At 36.2% G+C, this 18,411-nt stretch overlaps 1 long non-coding RNA gene across 2 annotated transcripts in view; it reads left to right on the top strand.

Moving 5' to 3' along the window:
* The window catches only part of LOC144580583 (uncharacterized), a 514,841-nt gene that overhangs the window by 465,854 nt on the left and 30,576 nt on the right, over positions 1–18,411 (top strand). For both annotated transcript variants that reach the window (XR_013530466.1, XR_013530467.1), the window contains exon 2: positions 17,705–17,847. This is a non-coding gene — a long non-coding RNA (uncharacterized LOC144580583). The remainder of the gene's footprint in view (positions 1–17,704; positions 17,848–18,411) is intronic.

Here is an 18,411-nt window from a genome sequence, read left to right as displayed (position 1 = left end):
GCTATTGCTATTACTATCAGGGATGATAGCAATACAAAAGAAAAAAGTTATGTATAAACAAAACAAAACAAACACTTGTTCAAAATGTGGAATGAAGCCATAGTTTGTTTCTTGGTTTAGTTATAAATGCCACTTATATAAATATAGGAATAGCAATATAATTTTTCATTTATCTGGAAAATAGAGATGTAATTTATTTGGTAGAAGGGAGAAAGGATGGAAGTGTGAATAGGCTCAGTCTACATCTACCTTAAAACAATACACAATGTCTAAATTTGATTAGGAGACAATTAGAATATACATATCATTTAGATATATGGAGGTAAATGGCAAAATAAGAAGCTAAATGAACAAAAAAACTTAAAAAAAAAAAACCAAAACAAAAAGGAGATAGTTGGTTCTGGTAGTAGGATAAGAAAGGAAGAAAAATAATGGAGTGTGGTTTTATGTTATAAACATTTTATTGTGAATTTTAACTGCATATCTATCTTTTCTTCAAAGCATCATCAAAAAGACTGTGGAATAAGAAATACAAAATAAATTGTTAATTAATGGCATATATTGAATGAAATTTCAACCTTATGAAATATAGTCTTTTAGTTCAACAGATTAAATAGTCTTTTAGTTCAACAGATTAAAAAAGCACATGGAAAACACAAGCATGTTACCACAATACAGTGATTTCCATTGTAGCAGAATTTTATTTTCTGTCTCTGGAAAAAAATACAAATAATTAAAAACAATGTGCACAAAACTGACCTTAAAGGTAATTAGATAATAATTTTTCTAGCTGCGTGTTTGGATATCGAGTTTGCAATTTTCTCCTCCAATGTTTCTGAGTATTAATTCGCCTTTATTGATTGTCGACAATAGTCATTATTAGCAATAAAAATATTCCAGCGGCCAAAACCTCAGTGCTTCCGGCCAAGGAGAGAATTTAGGCATTATAAGAAAACACTCACTTCTACGTTTTTAGTCATCTGTTTCTATATAAATATTTTGAATAGGCTGGAGTCGTGGGACATTTTTCATCTTGATTATAAGCCCTTTATTACCTGATACCTGATTTCTTTAGTTTCTAAGGCGAACTATTACTATCACTGTCAGGGATGATAGCAACACAAAAGAAAATGGCAGAAAGCTATTATTGTGCTGATATAATTTTTCCTTGGGACACCTATTAACATACAAAGTCTACTTTGAGTGCAATGAATATTTACTAATAAGTACTTTTATCTTCTAAATGATACCATTCATTAAACCTTCCATACACGGATGGATACATTCATCTATTCAGATGTTTGACAAACAGGTACCGACCACATGCCTGACCTGGTTCTGTGCCCAAAGGATGCGGTTATGACAAGCACTGTTTGTACTCTATATAAGGAGACAGAATGCCAGGACACGGTTTTAATGCAAAATGACAGATGGGGTAATTGAAGTTGAGGAAGGCCCCAGCCTGAGTTCAGGATAAAACTCAGCTTTGTCTGCTATATTAGAATTCCCCGTACAGTTGGTAATGCTGGACATTTCTTTTCAAAAGAAGGAAAGAGAAAAGATTCAGAGAATTGGACCTGAGTCCAAGGGAAGGGGTGATTCAAAACATGTCTGTATCTTGCTTCTCTGATTGTCCTCCAGCCCAGGTTTCTCCAGTTCTTCCTGAATACTAAGTAACGTGAGAACTAACACTAGATGAATGAATAATAATTATAATCTGTCTCTTCCCTCTCCTATGTCATCTCGGTGACACTTATGTTCAGACAACTGGGAGAGTCAAACGCAGAGGTCAGACAAAGGTTGGTCATGGTATGGCTCAAGCCTGTAATCCTAGCACTTTGTGAGGTCAAAGCAGGTGGATCACTTGAGGTCAGGAGTTCAAGACCAGCCTGGTCAACATGGCGAAACCCTGTCTCTACTAAAAATACAAAAAATAACTGGGTGTGGTGGCACACACCTGTAGTTCCAGCTCCTTGGAGGCTGAGGCAGGAGAATTGCCTGAACCTGGGAGGCAGAGGTTGCAGTGAACCGAAATCACACCACTGCACTCCAGCCTGGGTGACAGAACGAGATTCTGTCTCAAACAAAACAAAACAAAGCAAAACAAAAACAATGAGGAACAAAACAAAACAAAAAGGTAGAAGTCAGACAGATCAATGCCCAGTTTTACACTAAACGTGTCCTTCATGGAAAATATCTTTTAGACTTTTCACCAAAACACAATATCTTCAAGATATACCCAAATAATCATACTTTGAAACAGACCTTAGATAGATACTACCTGCCCTCTGATCTATAGAGGGCAAGTAAAACAACGATGAGCCTATTTTTCTCTTTGGCCTTCAGGAATTTAAAATAGGAATAAGACAATGCATTTAAAAATGTTATATAATACTGGGATACCACCTAAAATATTCTTGGCTCACCTTATTCCCATAATTTAGCATATTATTTCTTCTTAAATGTAATTTCTTAGCTTACTGAACTCTATGTTAATTTTGAAACTGGGAAAAAAATTAGAAATATATCACTTCAATGTATTTAGAGTCAAAGCAAACACTGTTGTTTTTGTTTTAACAGCTGTTGGGAAATAATTTTGAGAACTACAGACATAAATAGGAGAAGAAATACTACTTCTGATATCCCTTGTATTTCTAACTAAACATATTTCAAAACATCCTAAAATATTGATGACATAGAGCTACTATTTTTACTCTCCCAGGACAAAAAGAAAAGATGTTATCTTACACAGATTTTTGCCTTACTGAACATTTTTTCTTGACAAAATTGTTCTTTCATTGGTTTAATAGCTGAACAAATGGTGCTTTCAATCTTGTGTAATTTGGTCTAAGTATCTGTCATTTCCTAGGATTAATGCCAGATGGTCCCTGGGAACATTTCTAAGAGTTCAGTGCTGAAATAAAGACAGGGTACAAATATACACCTGGTCACAGGTGATAAGAGTGTGTGGGTAAGAGAGGAATCTATTCAACATAAGGCTGTGCATGTGGCTTTGCAATAAAGGTATGAGATCAAGGCTGACCTCTTAAAACAAAATGCCACTAAACAAAGGCCAGATGACTGCTTTATCTCTCCTCTTAAGTGACTGCAGATTCACTTCAATGGGCATTTGCTCTCTACTGGGCACTGAGCTAAGCACAGCCCTTACAACAAGACTCAATGCTCACCCTCATTTTACAGATGAGACAACAGACCCCAAAAGGTTAAAGACCATTCCAAGATTCATGTTAAAAAGATGGCAGAGGTGGGGTTTTAATCCAAAGCCCTGTGACCTGAAACCTGTGCATATTCCACTGTGTGTTGGAAGATTATAAAATCTTATAATTTTAGGGCTGAAAAAAATGAAATCATTCATTAACCAGTCATCCCTCTTTTTCACCAGAATTCCTTCCACAGCATAAGCAGATCATCTAACCTATTTAAATGCCTCTACTGCTTATGCCTCTGAAATTTTTTCAGTCATATATTCCCTTTTCAAGCATCACATATTATATTTGTTCACTCCTTTGCTCTTTCATCCCCAGTGCTATCAGGATGACCTCAAATATAGACCACAGGAATGTTTTACCCTTCCAACCTCTTGATGGTTCCCCTTTGCCTATCAGATAAATTGTAGAACACTTCAAAATTTGACAAAAAATCTGTCTCTCTGGACTCTTTCTGTTCCCACATACTGTGGACAACAGTGATTAAATTTAAAAAATACAGCTGAATTTTTAAAATGCATATTGTTATTTTAGACTTAGTGGTACAGGTGTAGATTTGTCACATGGGCATATTGCACAATGTGAGATTTAGGCTTCTACTGAACCTGCCACCAAAATCGTGACCATCGTACCCAGTAGGTAGTTTTTTCAGACCCACTGCTCTCCTTCTCTCCTCCCACTTGGAGTCCCCAGTGTCTACTGTTTCTGTCTTTATGTCCATGCATACCCAGTGTTTAACTCCTACAACTCACAGTATTTGATTTTCTAACTCAATTAGGATAATGGACTCCAGCTGCATCCATGTTACTGCAAAGGGCATAATTTCACTTTTTTATGGCTGCATAGTATTCCATGGTGTATGTATGCCACAATTTATTCATACAATCCACCATCGTGGGAACCTAGGTTGATTCTATTACTTTGCTATTGTGAATAGTGCAGTGATAGGCCAATAGAGTGATTTCTTTTCCCTTGAGTGGAAGCCCACTAGTGGAATTTCTGCGTTGAATGGTAATTCTATTTTTAATTATTTGAGAAATTTCCATACTCTTTTCCATAGATGTTACACTAACTTACCTTCCCACCAACAGTGTACAAGCATTTCTTTTTCTCTACATATTTGCCAACATCTGTTACTTTTTGTCCTGAATGTAAATTTTGTGAAGTTTTGTGTCCCTATGTCACTGGGATCCTTTTTCTGCCTGGAATTAGCTCCCTAGACCTTTCCATCTGTAGAAAGACTATTTACACAACAAATTGCACTAATTTGAGAAGTCCTATTAGGTTCTTCAGTCAAAACCAGTCTCACTGAATAATGAGTTTGATGTTTATTTGCTTATAGAATTTTGAACAAAAGCAGCAGCATAACCTGATTTATTTCAACATGTTTTCTTTCCCAAAAGATCATGAACATCTTGGGAACAGTTACCATATTATGTTTTTAGCCTCACTGTGTGGCAGTATACGCCTGCAACATAGTAAGTAGTAGTAGCAGAGTACTAAGTAGAGCTTAGAAATTATCTGATGCATGAATTTAACTTGAGCTACACAGCTGCAGATAAAGTTGTATTTTTCTAGAATTTCATTTTCAGTCTGTCCCTTCTGTTTAGGCTCTCATTTCATTATATCTCTACTGCATCCTAGCACGAATCTTTCTAAATCATTCTTAAGTATACACAATGATTAGCTCATCTGTTATGGTTATCACATGATTACACCTCCACATAATTCATGCACGCACATTGATGATGTGGAAAATCAGACTCATTAATTTATGAGAATTTATGGACAGTGATAGGCACTAGCTAGGCAATGACTACTTATTAGAAACATTTTCCATACTAAGCATTTATTTTTTAAAAATCCTAAAATTCCCATAATGTGCAACTTCACCACATTTTAGGAGTGTTTGAAGATTGTTTATAAGGATTTTATTAAAATACTTGTAAAGTACTTTGTCTTTTATTTTAACAAATAAACAGTTTTAAATGATTTAAACATTTGGTTTTTTAGTAAAAAGTTAAAATATTTGAAAGTGCACAACTACTCTCATCCTGAAAACTATTTGGGGACAACATGCATTGCATAAGTATGTGATTAAAGTAAAAATTGACAACAGTTCAGATGAACAGAGGATGCAATGAGAGAGAACTGTTAGAGAAAACAAGAGTAGGCCCGGCATAGTGGTTCACACCTATAATTTGAATACTTTGGGAGGCTGCGGCAGGAAGATTACCTGAGGCTAGGAGTTTGAGATCAGCCTGGGCAACATATCAAGACCTCATAGCCACTAAAAATAAAATAAAAAATTATCCAGGTATGGTGGTGCACACCTGTAGCCCCAGTTACTTGGAAGGGTGAGGTGGGAAGATCACTTCAGCCTGGAGGTGGAGGCTGCAGTGAGCTGTGACTGAACCACTGTACTACAGCCCGGACAACAGAGTGAAACTCTGTCTAAACGAACAAAACAACAGAACTATGAGAGTGAAATGTCATAGTGCTAGCGCTAATCGGCTAGCAAAACTAGCAATCTAGGTGTAAACAGCCAATAAGCTGAAGTCATCTGAATATCCTAGCAAGGGAAGTATGTATTCCAAATGCCAAACGTGAATACTGCAGTGAAACCTACCAGGAATGGAAGTTAAACATGTGAAATAAATACTCTGTTTTCCATGCAAACTGTGGAATACATGAACAATCAAACTGCTATTTCAAGTTTAAAGTAAGAGCTTCTAGAAGATTATGTCAGGTTCAGACATTCTATAGAATATATATTCTACTTTTGTCATCTATTTCCTATATTTTTTCACCTTTATCCTTTCTTTCTCCCGCAAGAAAGAATAAGACACTTTTTAAAAATGAGAATTAAAGTAACACCTATTCACATGTGAAAGCAGTTAGTAGGGTACATATCGTGAATGTTAAGACAGACTAACCATCTTTCTTGCTTTAAACTAGTTTTGGCTCTTCCTCCGTTAAAGCTTCTGGTTCCTCATTGCTAACATTTCATAGTCCCAAAGCTAGAAAACAGCAAGTAATATTTATGTCTTACTGTATTTCAGTTCATCCACATAGTGTCTGTCTGCATTCCTGCCAAGAAAGCTTCATGCATTTATTCAATCATCAGAAAAAGCTATGACACCTATTGTAGACAGATCACTGTGCTACACACTGAGTAGATACAGAAAAATAAAAACAATTATCCATCCTCAATGGGATTATAGCATTCTTGCAGAATGCTAACTTCTGTTTTTGGAGATAGAGTCTGGCTCTATCCTCCAGGCTGGAGTGCACTGGGGCAATCTAGGATCACTGCGACCTCCACCTTCTGGGTTCAAGCGATTCTCATACCTCAGTCTCCCCAGTAGCTGCCACCATGCCCGGATAATTTTTGTATATTTAAGAGATGGGGTTTCACCATGTGCTCTTGAACTCCTGATCTCAGGTGCTCTGCCTGCCTTGGCCTCCCAAAGTGCTGGGATTACAAGCCTGAGCCACTGCACCCAGCCCAGAGTGCTAACTTCTAACTGAATATTAGAACTTAAGTAGAGAAAATCTCAGGAAATGAGAAACAGAGGCATTCAAGTTAGACTAGAACACTTATTCAGGGATAGCATTACATATGAAGATACATTTAAGCTAGGCTGTTAGAAATAAGAAATAAATAAGAGTTTTCTCTTTGAAAAAAATTCGGGTAACAACAGCGAAACTCTAAGTCAAAAAAAAAAAAAAAGAAAGAAGAGTTTTCTCTTTGAAAAAAACTCTGGACAAACAGAAGAGCGTAAGAGTTTTACTGTCACTAAGGTATGCATCACCCCTTTATGACTTTATGCATTACAAATGCTGACTTCTTTATATAATTTCATCTCTCCCACTGTATGCTCCCATTAATTTTTCAAAATTAAGTAAAAGTACAAATCCTATTAGATTTCAGATTTGCTCAACTAGTTAAACTGTGATTTTTTTTTTTTTTTTTACCATACTCTTTATCTGGTGGTCAAAGCATATAATACATATTCTTTGTAGTTGATTATATCATGTTGCACCAAGATCCTCTCTTTATGGTCAAGCAAAACTACACACAGCTGCTGGGAATATCTGCTGTTGATGGCCCACAGCTGTGTCTTTTGTTATTCAGTCCACTCAGCTGCAGGAAACCGCCTTGTACCTTCTCCCAGGGGTGGTTCATGGTCATGTATTGGCTGAAGGGGAACGGAGGTCCATTCCTTTTATTTCAATTTAGGACAAGTAAAAATATTCTTTATGAGCTGAGCTCTGTTAGGCCCATCAAGTGATAAGGTCAGGTGGGATCAACATAAGATGTAAGCAGAACAGCCAGGATCGAATAGTAAGAAGAATAAAAAGCCCAGGCAAACTGTAAAAGCAGGCAGTTTGAAACTACCTTCTATTTTTGTGCTTGTGCCTCACCCTCTGCTTATATCTATGTCTATATGGGGAGGGGAGTGTTTCTTATCACCAACTGGTGAAAGAGAAAATGGGATGGTGTGGTTCTTATAAGTACTGGCTCAGTATGTGGATCAGAGATAATATTTGACTGTTTTACTACATGCCTATCTTTCATGAGTTGTCATAAAAGATAGCATAGAAAGAAAAACAATGGGGAGCTCTCTGGGTGGTGTACATCATCATCCAAAGTGTATAAAAAGTACAGTAGCCTGAGACAAGTGTATACATGGATTTATAGGGGCTCACAAACAGCCAACCTAATGGGTCAGAATCTAGAAGAAAAAAGATTGGAAGATTATGGCCAAAGAGATCTAGCCAACAAGCATGCAGACAAACATTTGAGAGTGGGCATAGAATATGATATCTTTATATTACATGTTAACACCCACCAGACAGCATCAATTATTATGGGAAAAACACTTGACAAGTAAATATACAGCATGATCCAGCCAACCAACCTCAGCTGGCCTCTATCATTGACCATTTTAGGGAGATGCACCTTGAAGCATGAACACAATAGCCACAGTGGTGGAACAGAGGCTATATGGGGGTAATGGCATGCGCTCCTATTCATTGAGGCTGATCTAGGTCTTTCACAGCTGAGCTCCCAGTGTGCTAAAAATAGAGACCAATGCTGAATCTCCTATATGGCCCCATTGACCAAGTAAAGCAGTTAGCTACTTGGTACCCAGTTGACCACACTGGACTTTCAATTCAAAAGAGGCAGTTATATAGTTTCCAAGAAATAGACACATATCATAAGTAGAGGTTTACTTATCCTGCCCTATGGGCAATGGCCAGAACCAGTATAGTGAATTCTATGTGAGGTACCATGTATTACTCACTTTACAGAAGAGGAACTACAATAGTGGTACACAATGATGGATTACTGATCTTACTGCATACCACATATTTCAGAATCATTGGTATGATGTTGTGGTGTAATGACCTCATAAAGATGCATCTCAGACCCATCGAGCAGGTTTTTAAATTAGAAAAGGAGACATTTTCTGGCAAAGAAGAAGCACTAACCTCCAGATGCAGCATACATTCTAAATCAAAAGCCATATTGTGTACTCAGCAGGTGGTATCCATGGATTTGGAAACCAGCAAGATAATGCTACACAATTAGAAAATGGAAGAATGTTTTTTCTCTCAAGTGATTCATTGGAATATATACTGTGCTTTCATGCCCAGTTTTAATGGTAAATTGAAAAATAACACAGCCATAGCCAAAAAGAAAGGAAGATGACCAGGGCCCAGATGTATCAAGGATAAAAATATGGGGCACTCCATAAGGCAAATTGCCAAGAACAGCAGAGGTAGAAGCTGAAAGCAAGAAAAATGTAGAATTGTTGTTATACACAAAGGAAAATTGTTAGGATAACTATAAATCCTTGGAAGAAATGAAGAAAATATTATACTTTAATGAGTCACCATTAATGTCTGTTTTTCCCACTCTATATAAGACATCGACAAACATGTATTTTTCAATTTTGTTTATTTCTAATTTTTATTTTTATTTTTATATAATTATTTATTTTGACACAGGCTCTGTCACCCAGGCTGGAGTACAGTGGCACAATCTTTGCTCACTGAAATCTCTGCCTCTCAGGCTTAAGCCATCCTCCCACCTCAGCTTCCTGAGTACCTGGAACATGTCACCATGCCCAGTTCATTTTTGTATTTTTTTGTAGAGGTTGGTTTTTGTCGTGTTACCCAGGCTGGTCTTAAACTCGTGAGCTCAAGAAACTGCCTGTCTTGGCCTCCCAAATTGCTGGGATTACGTGTAGAACCTTATTTCTAGTTTTTAAACTTCATTTTCCAGCTTTGTTGAAGCATGAGTTACAAAGAAATATTATATATTTTAGTATTTATATATTTTGTAATATTGAAATTTAAAAAGTATACATCCATGGTATACAACATGATCTTTTGAGATTTATATAGATGATAATAGATGATATAATGATTGCCACAATCAAACATACACAGCATATGTGTTTATGTGTGTGTTGACAACACTTGAGATCCACTATGGTAGACAATTGTAAGTATATTAACTAAAGTTTATATGTTGTGTGTTCAGTCCCCAGAACTTATTCATCTTATAACAGAATGTTTATAAGTTTTCACTGATAATATCCCTTTTTCCCCACCTCTTAGCCCCTGGTAATCACCATTATCCTTTCGTTAATAGGAGTTTGACTTTTCTTTAGAGTTCATATGTAAGTGAAATCATGTGGTATAATAAATCTCTTTCAATGTATTTTACACACACACATGCATGCACACACAAATGCACACATTTCTTTATCAGTTTTCGGTTGATAGACACTTAGACTGTTTCTGTATCTTAGCAATTGTGAATAATGCTGCAGTGAACAAAGGAGTGGACATATTTCTTGGAAATATATGTTTTTCCTTTGGATATATACTCAGAAGTGCTATTGAAGGACAATATGGTAGTTCTATTTTGAATTTTTTGAGAACTTCCATACCACTTTCCATAATGGTTATATTAATTTATATTTATACAAGCAGTATAGAAGAATATGCTTGTCTCCACATCCTCAACATACTTGTCATCTTTTGACATTTTTATGATAGCCATCCTTATAGATATGGAGTGATATCTCATTTTCATTTTGATATGCTTTTCCCTGATAATTAGTGATGTTGAACACTAGATACATATATATATATATACACACACACATACGTATATACATATATACGTATATGTGTGTGTGTGTGTATATATATGCAAATTTTAGAACTGTTTTAATTTTCTGTGAATAATATTATTGAAATTTTATTAGGGATGACTTTCAATCTATAGATCTCTTTAGGTAGCATAGACATTTTAATAATATTAATTATTTCAATCAATCAAAAGAAGATACTTTTTCACTTATTTGTGTCTTCACGTTTTTTGCTTTTTGTTTTTGTAGTTTTGTTTTTGTTTTTGAGATAGAGTCTCACTGTGTCACCATGGTTGGAGTGCAGTGGCATGATTTCAGCTCACTGCAACCTCCACCTTCTGGCTTCAAGCAATTCTCCTGCTTCAGCCTTCTGAGTAGCTCAGATACAGGGGTACACCACCGTGTCCAGCTAATTTTTGTATTTTTAGTAGATATGGGATTTCACTATATTGGTCAGCCTGGTCTTGAACTCCTGACCTCCTGATCTGCCCACCTCAGCCTTCCAAAGTGCTGAGATTACAGGTTTGAGCCACCATGCCTGGTCTCTTCAGTTTTTAAAATCAGTTTCTTATAGTTTTCAGTGTACAGATCTTTCACCTCCCTGTTTAATTTATTTCTAAGTATTTTATTCATTTTGGTGCCATAACAAAAATATGGCTTTCTTAATTTATTTTTTAGATAGTTTATAACTACTGCATAGAAACACAACTGAATTTTGGATATTGATTTGGTATCCTAAACTTTACTGAGCTTATTTTTTAATCACTGATTAACAGTTTATTTTTCTTTCTCCTCTCCCCCCCCCCTTTTTTTTTGGTGGCGTCAAAGAAAACCTAAAGGTCATGTCATTTGCAAAGAGACAGTTTTACTTTTTATTCTTTCCTGTTTTCATATTTTTTATTTCTTTTTCTTGCCTAATTGCTCTCCTTAGAACTTCCAGGACATTGTTGAGTAGAGATGGATGGGGCGGGGCTCTTAACATTTTCCTTACCTTAGAGGAAATGCTTTCAGATTTTCACTGCTGTGTAGGACGTTAGCTGTGTGTATGACATATATTGCCTGTATTACGGTGAGGTAAATCCCTCTTATATCAATATTTTTAGAGTGTTTGATGAAAAAAATGTTTAAATTTGCCAAATGCTTTTTCTGCTTCTACTGTGATGATCATATCATTTATCCTTCACTTTGTTAATGCAGTATATCACATTTATTGAATGTGTATGTCAAACCACCTTTGGATCCTACGGATAAATGCAATTTGATCAAGGTGAATGATACTTTTAATGTGTTGTTGAATTTGGTTTGTTAGTATGTTATGGAGGATTTTTGCATTTATGTGAATCAGGAATATTAATCTATAATGAATATTCTTGTAGTTTTCTTGTCTGGCTTTAGCGTTAGGGCAATGCTAGCCTTATAAATTAGGTTTGAAAGTGTCCTGATATATTTAACTTTTTAAAAGAGTTTGGGGATGTTCAGGATTAGTTTTTTCTTGTTGTTTGATATATATTTTTTTATATTTGTTAGAATATACCAGTGAAGCCAACTGGTCCTGGACTTTTCTTTGGTGAAAGATTTTTGATTACTGATTCAATCTCCTTACTCATTATTGATCTGTTCAGATTTTTTCTTTCTTTATCACTCACTTTTGGTAGGTTGTCCGTTTCTTAGAATTTATCCATTAATTCTAGGTTATCGAATTTGTTGTCAGAGCAGTCTCATATGATCATTTATATTTCTGTGTGATAGTCATAATGTCTCCTCTTCCACTTCTGATTTCTTTTGGTATATTAGAGACATGTCTGCTTTCTTCTTAATGTAGCCAAAGTTTGCCAATTTTGTCCATTTCAAGAAACCAACTCTCAGTTTTATTGAACTTTTGTATTATTTTTCTAGTCTCTATTTTATTTATTTCTTTTTTGATTTTTATATACCCTTCATTCTGCGGACTTTGTGTTTAGTTTATCTTTCTTTTTCTAGTGCCTTGAAATAGTAACTTAGGTTGTTTACACAAGATCTTCTTGTTTTCCTAATGTATGCTTTTATCACCATAAATTTATCTAAGATTTATAAGATGCTTTTGCTACATCTCATACATTTTAGTATATTGTGATTTTAATTTGTGTTTGTCTCCAAACTTTTAAAAAATTGTCTGTTTTGGTTTCTTCTTTTACTCGATGGTTATTCAGAAGTGTATTAACTTGTACAAATTTGTAAATTTCCTAATTTTCCTCATGTTATTGACTTCTAGTTTCCTACAATTGTGGCTGCAACAAATGCTTCATATCATTTCAAAATTCTTAAATGTGTTAAGATTTATTTTGTAGCATAATGTATAATCTATCCTGAAAAATGTTCTTTGTGCACTTGAGAAGGATATGTATTCTGTCGTTGTGGGACAGAGCGTTCTATATATGTCTGTAGGTCCATTTAGTCTCAAGTTTGGTTCAAGTCCAATGATTCCTTATTGATTTTTTTGTCTGGATCATCAATCAATTGTTGAAAGTGGAGTAATACAGTCCAGTACTATTATTGTATTGCTTTCTATTTCTTTTACATCTGTCAATATTTGCTTTATGTATTTATGTGCTGTAACATTGGAGATTATATATATATATATGTATATAATTTTTATATCATTTTGAGCAATCGATCCCTTTATCACTAAATGACCATCTTTGTCTTTTAGAAAAGTTTTTAACAAAGTCTATTTTGACTACTATAAGAATAGAAACACTTGCTTTCTTTTGATTTACATTCGAATGAAATATCTCTTTCCGTATCTCCACTTTCAGTCTGTGCATGTAGTTAAAGCTGAAGTGACTCTCTTGTAAGCAGTATGTAGTTGAGTATTGGTTTTATCCATTCAGCCCTTCTATGTATTAGATGATTGTGATTAGATAATTAATTCATTTAAATTCAATGTAATTCAATGTAATTATTGAGAGGTAAGAACTTACTACTCCCATTTTGTTAACTGCTTTTTGTCTGCTTTGTTGATTCTTTGCTACTTCTATTTTTGGTCTTTCCTTATTATATTTCCTTGTGATTTGATGATTTTCTGTCGTGGTATTCTTTAATTTTTTTTTCTCTTTATCTTATGTTTATCTACTATAGGTTTTTGCTGTATAGATACCATAAGGCTCACATAAAACATCTTATAGTTAAAACAGTATATTTTATGCTGATTACAACATTGATCATATACAAAATCCGTGTGCTTTTACTCCTTACCACATATTCTTTGTTTTCGATGTCACAATTACAACTGTGTACATAATATGTGCATTCATGTGTTCCCATCATCCGGCTTCCACTTGTAAGTGAGAACATATTGCATTTTAAATTTTAGTTATTGTGTTTTTAGTTCCAAAATTTCTTTTTGGTTATTTTTAATGTTTTGCTATCTCTTAACATTGTTATTTTTTCCAGATTTTATTATATTGTTTATATGTATCTCTTAATTCACTGATCTTCTTTAAACCAATTATTTTGATTTATTCTTAGGGAATTTGTGGATCTCTATTTATTTGGGTTTGGTTATTATTAATTTATGTCATTCCTTAGGTAACATCATTTTGACTGATTTCTTACAACTCTTGTAGCCTTGCAATAGATGCCTACACATTCAAATAAATAGTACCCTCTTATACACTTCATAGACTGGCTTTGGTAAGGAAAGACATTTACTTGTGTAGTGCGAGCCTGACTGGAATGTGCTCTGTCACCAGGCACAAAGTGTGGGGCACACAGAGACTCTAGATGCAGGGCATCACAGTGTCTCATTCACCCAGAAAGCTGGGGTCTGCAACATCTGCATGGTTCTCGGCAGTGAGGGCTTCAGGGGTCTGCAGTGGCTGTAAGGTCTTTTTGGGTCTTTGGCAGCATCTCTGGCTTGGTAATGAGGGGTTAGAGCTACTGGTTGTGGAAACTGGGACCAGCAGTGCATACAGTCTGTGTTATAGAGGCTGGATAGCTGTAGGCATGTACATAGGAGCAGGAGTCACTTGTGAGCACATGCAGAGCAGAAGGGTCCTGTGGCATGTATAGGCTGCTACAGGGACTGGGGTAAGTGGCAAGCAAGTACATGACTGCAGGGGCCATTTGCAAGCATGTGTGTGATTGGGAGGGCTGGCAACAGGGGTTAGGCCAGTTATGTGCACAAAGTAGCTCCTGGGACTAATACTAGAAATATGCACATGTGCAGCTCTAAGGGACAACAGCTATGAACTAGCACGTGGTGGTGGAGATTGTTGACAGTGGTTAGACTGGCCATGTGCCCACACAGTGCTGCAGGAATTGGGGTTAGTGATGGGCATACATATGGCTGTAGGAGACAGCTTCAGATACCTATGCAGAAGTGGGAGCTCGGACTAGAGGTAAACATCTGGGTCATTTGCAGACACAAATGCAGTGACCTTGCTAGATTCTGGGGCCAAAACATACATGGCAATACCAGCTGGGGCAGCTCCAGAGAGGTTGGAGGGAGAGGCATGGCTCAGAGAGTAGAAGTCTGAGAAGGCAAAGAAACTGCAGGGCCCTCCCTGGTTAAGACTGAGTGGTTCATGGAGTCCGTGCTGGCTGTTGGTTTCCTTAGCAGTGAAAATTCTCGATTTCCTCTTTGTCGCAGCTCTTTGTGGCTCATGATATCGAACTCTGGGGTATCTTCAGCACTGAAAGCTGCAGAGGGTGCACATCAGCTATGAAGGCTTTTGAGGCCCTCAGTGGCAAAGGCTGTTGGGATTCTCTGTAGAGTAGGCCACTGCAGATAGTCGGGGGACCTGTTGTGTGGCTGAAACTGATAATCCCCACCCTTTGCCTTTGTTCTTAGCTGTCTTTAGATGTCAAAGTCATGTTTATTTCCCTTGCAATCTGAATAGAGTACAATCAAAGTGGGTCCTTTGGAACACATTCCAAAAAACTAGGGAAATTGGTTACTCATCTTGCTCTCCTTTTCACTGTGAAGGAAACTCATGAGTTGGGCATGCCCACTCAGTGCTATGCTGACCTGGGGCTTGAGATAATGCAGGGAAAATGAAACTTCTTCCTATTTGTTTTGTGCTGTTATTCTCAGATATTTGTCCCTCTGTGTTGTTACAGCTTCTTCAATGGACTCCTGAATTCTCTAGGGATATTTTCATTTATGGATAGATGTCTAATTGTTAACTTTTATCAACAAAAAGGAGCCTAGCGCTCACATGAAGGCCTTTCCCTTGGTGGGATCTCCTCTTCTGTAATCTTGCTGATGTCACTCCCATTTTTTTTAGGAAGATATTAAAAATCCATAAAACAGATTTTCCTGTTTGCTTTTTTTATACTCTGCTTTGTTGTGCATTGTAAAAATGTCTGAACCCAGGTAACTACATAGCAATCGTGAAACTATAGAGCTGATTAGCCTAAATTCCTTTATGGGTTCCATGTCAATTAATTTCACACTAAAGAAACCGAATTCATCTTTACCATAGATATAATCAAGAATTATGCATATATTTTTTGGAGAGGTTTTGACACAGTCCCAAAAGCCTACAAGAAACTTTAAAAAATAATAATGAAAATAAGAAATCATCCTAACAAACAAACACAAGATGATATACCCATGTAATGGCTATTTGTGTGATTCAAACTAAAGTCTAGGTATTTGGTCAGTGAACTGGTAGGGATGTTGCTGTGAAGGTAATTTTGTTGTGATTAACATTTACCTCAGTAGACAATAAATAAAGCATATTACCCTCCATAATGTGGGTAGTCCTCACAGTTGAAGGTCTTAAAGCAAAAGACTGAGGTCCCCTGAGGAAGGAAGCATTAAATTTCAGACTACTTCTGACTCAGGATTGCAATATCAGCTCTCTTCTGAGTCTCTAGCCTACCAGCCTGCCCTGAAAACTTTGGGCTTACCAGCACCCACCGTCATGTGAGCCAATTCTGTAAAGTTTATATTTCTTTCTCTCTGTCTCTTCCCTCTCCTCTCTCTCTTTCTCTCTTCTCGCTACTCTCTCTCTTTCTTCTCGCTCCCCCCCTCTTTCTCTCTCTCTCTCTCTCTCTCTCTCTGTCCTCTCCTCTCCCTCCTCCCTCCCTATCTCTCCCACCCACCATCATTGGACTTGAACCAAACTTGAGACTAAATGGACCTACAGACATATATAGAACGCTTTGTCCCACAACAACAGAATACATATCCTTCTCAAGTGCACAAAGAACATTCTCCAGGATAGATTATACATTATGCTACAAAATAAATCTTAACACATTTAAGAATTTTGAAATGATATGAAGCATTTGTTGCAGCCACAATTGTGTGAAACCATCATGTAACTGCCATCATGAAACCCGTTGGTTCTGTTTCTGTAGATAACCCTGACTAATACAGCTCAGTAATAAAGAACAACTCTAGAAACAATTCCAGAGATGACAATGATCAACTTCTGTCATTGTAACATAATCCAACAATAAAGCATGTTATCAATTAAATTTGAATTATTTTAACAAACACTATGTGATTGGTTTTGGTTTCAGGATTTTGTTTGTTTATGTTTTTAAAGCACAGTTACATATTTTTTAATAGGCACTCCAGTATTTTTGTGTTGCATAGTCTATGACCATCAGAAATCTATTTATAGATAATCTGCTTAAGGATTAGAAGGATTAGCCAATACTTCTTATTAATCAACCCTTCAGCTTTTAATTAATTTAAAACCAGTTTAATTCAAATATAGGTGGGTTACTTTTTATTTCTAAAAAATAAAGGAGAAAAATATTTGTGAAAATGAATCTGGACTTTTATTTGTGTTCATAGTGGTTTCTATTTACAGTTGTACTTTTAAAATTGAAAGTGACATTGTCAGAAAAATGTTAATGTAAATTGATTAAAATTTTTAAGGTTGAGTATCTTTTAATAATCTGTATTTTATTTAGTTTACAATATGTTACTTTGATAAATTATGGCTATGAAGAGGGGTAACTGCATTTTTACACATTATATTTTTACAGTAATAATATAAATTACATTTTTTCCAAAAAAACACACAAAGAGGTGATTTCTCTCCAGGGAGCTTGAATCACTGTTTATGTATATTGTTGGCAGTCTTTTGGCACATGCTGCTTCTTGATTCTTGATTGTAACTGAATGTTTGGAAACAGGAGCAAGACTTACTTTTGGGTATCTCTTTCATAACTTTAGATATGCAGTCATGTGTTAAATTACTCAAACTATGGCCCAGATGTCAGACATATGTCAAATGGCCAAATATCAAGACAGGGCATCTATGTTCCACTAAAGCAGCATCATTTTCCAACCATACTTCATAGGTTTTAAGAAGATGCTTGCCATGTTGTCAACAGTCACCGCTGAGATAATGCAGTAGAACGAGTTATACGAGAACCTGAAGGAACTATGGAAAGTGAAAGAATTATTTTTTCTCAAAAAGCAGATGTCCTTTCACAACAGGAAGGTAAGTGTTGCTGACCATGATTTCAGTAATTCAATAATACACAAAATAACTGATCGGATAACAACCTGGTAATTGACAATTAAGCTGCTTGACCTAAAATCTTGATTGAAATGTTGACATTGACTTATGGCTTCAGGGAAGATTGCAATTAAATTAAAGCAGCACACAAACCATAAAGCTTTTTTTTTAAACTTTATTTTACTTTAAGTTCTGGGATTATTACATAGGTATACACATGCCGTGGTGGTTTGCTGCCTCTATCCCCTGATCACCTACATTAGGTATTTCTCCTAATGTTATCCCTCCCAATCTCCTCAACCCCTGCTATCCCTCCCCTAACCCCTCACCGCACAACAGACCCCCAGGGTGTGATGTTCCCCTCCCTGTGTCCTTGTGTTCTCACTGTTCAACACCCACTTATGAGTGAGAACATGAGGTGGTTTGTTTTTGTGTTCTTGTGTCAGTTTGTAGAAAATGATGGTTTCCAGATTCATCCATGTCCCTGAAAAGGACATGAATGCAACCATTTTTATGGCTGTGTGGTATTCCATGGTGTATATGTGC

Source organism: Callithrix jacchus, chromosome 20, assembly GCF_049354715.1.
Source record: "Callithrix jacchus isolate 240 chromosome 20, calJac240_pri, whole genome shotgun sequence".
Taxonomy (NCBI): domain Eukaryota; kingdom Metazoa; phylum Chordata; class Mammalia; order Primates; family Cebidae; genus Callithrix; species Callithrix jacchus.
The sequence above is the reverse complement of the archived record's forward strand: the minus strand, read 5'-3'. Positions and strand labels throughout refer to the sequence as shown.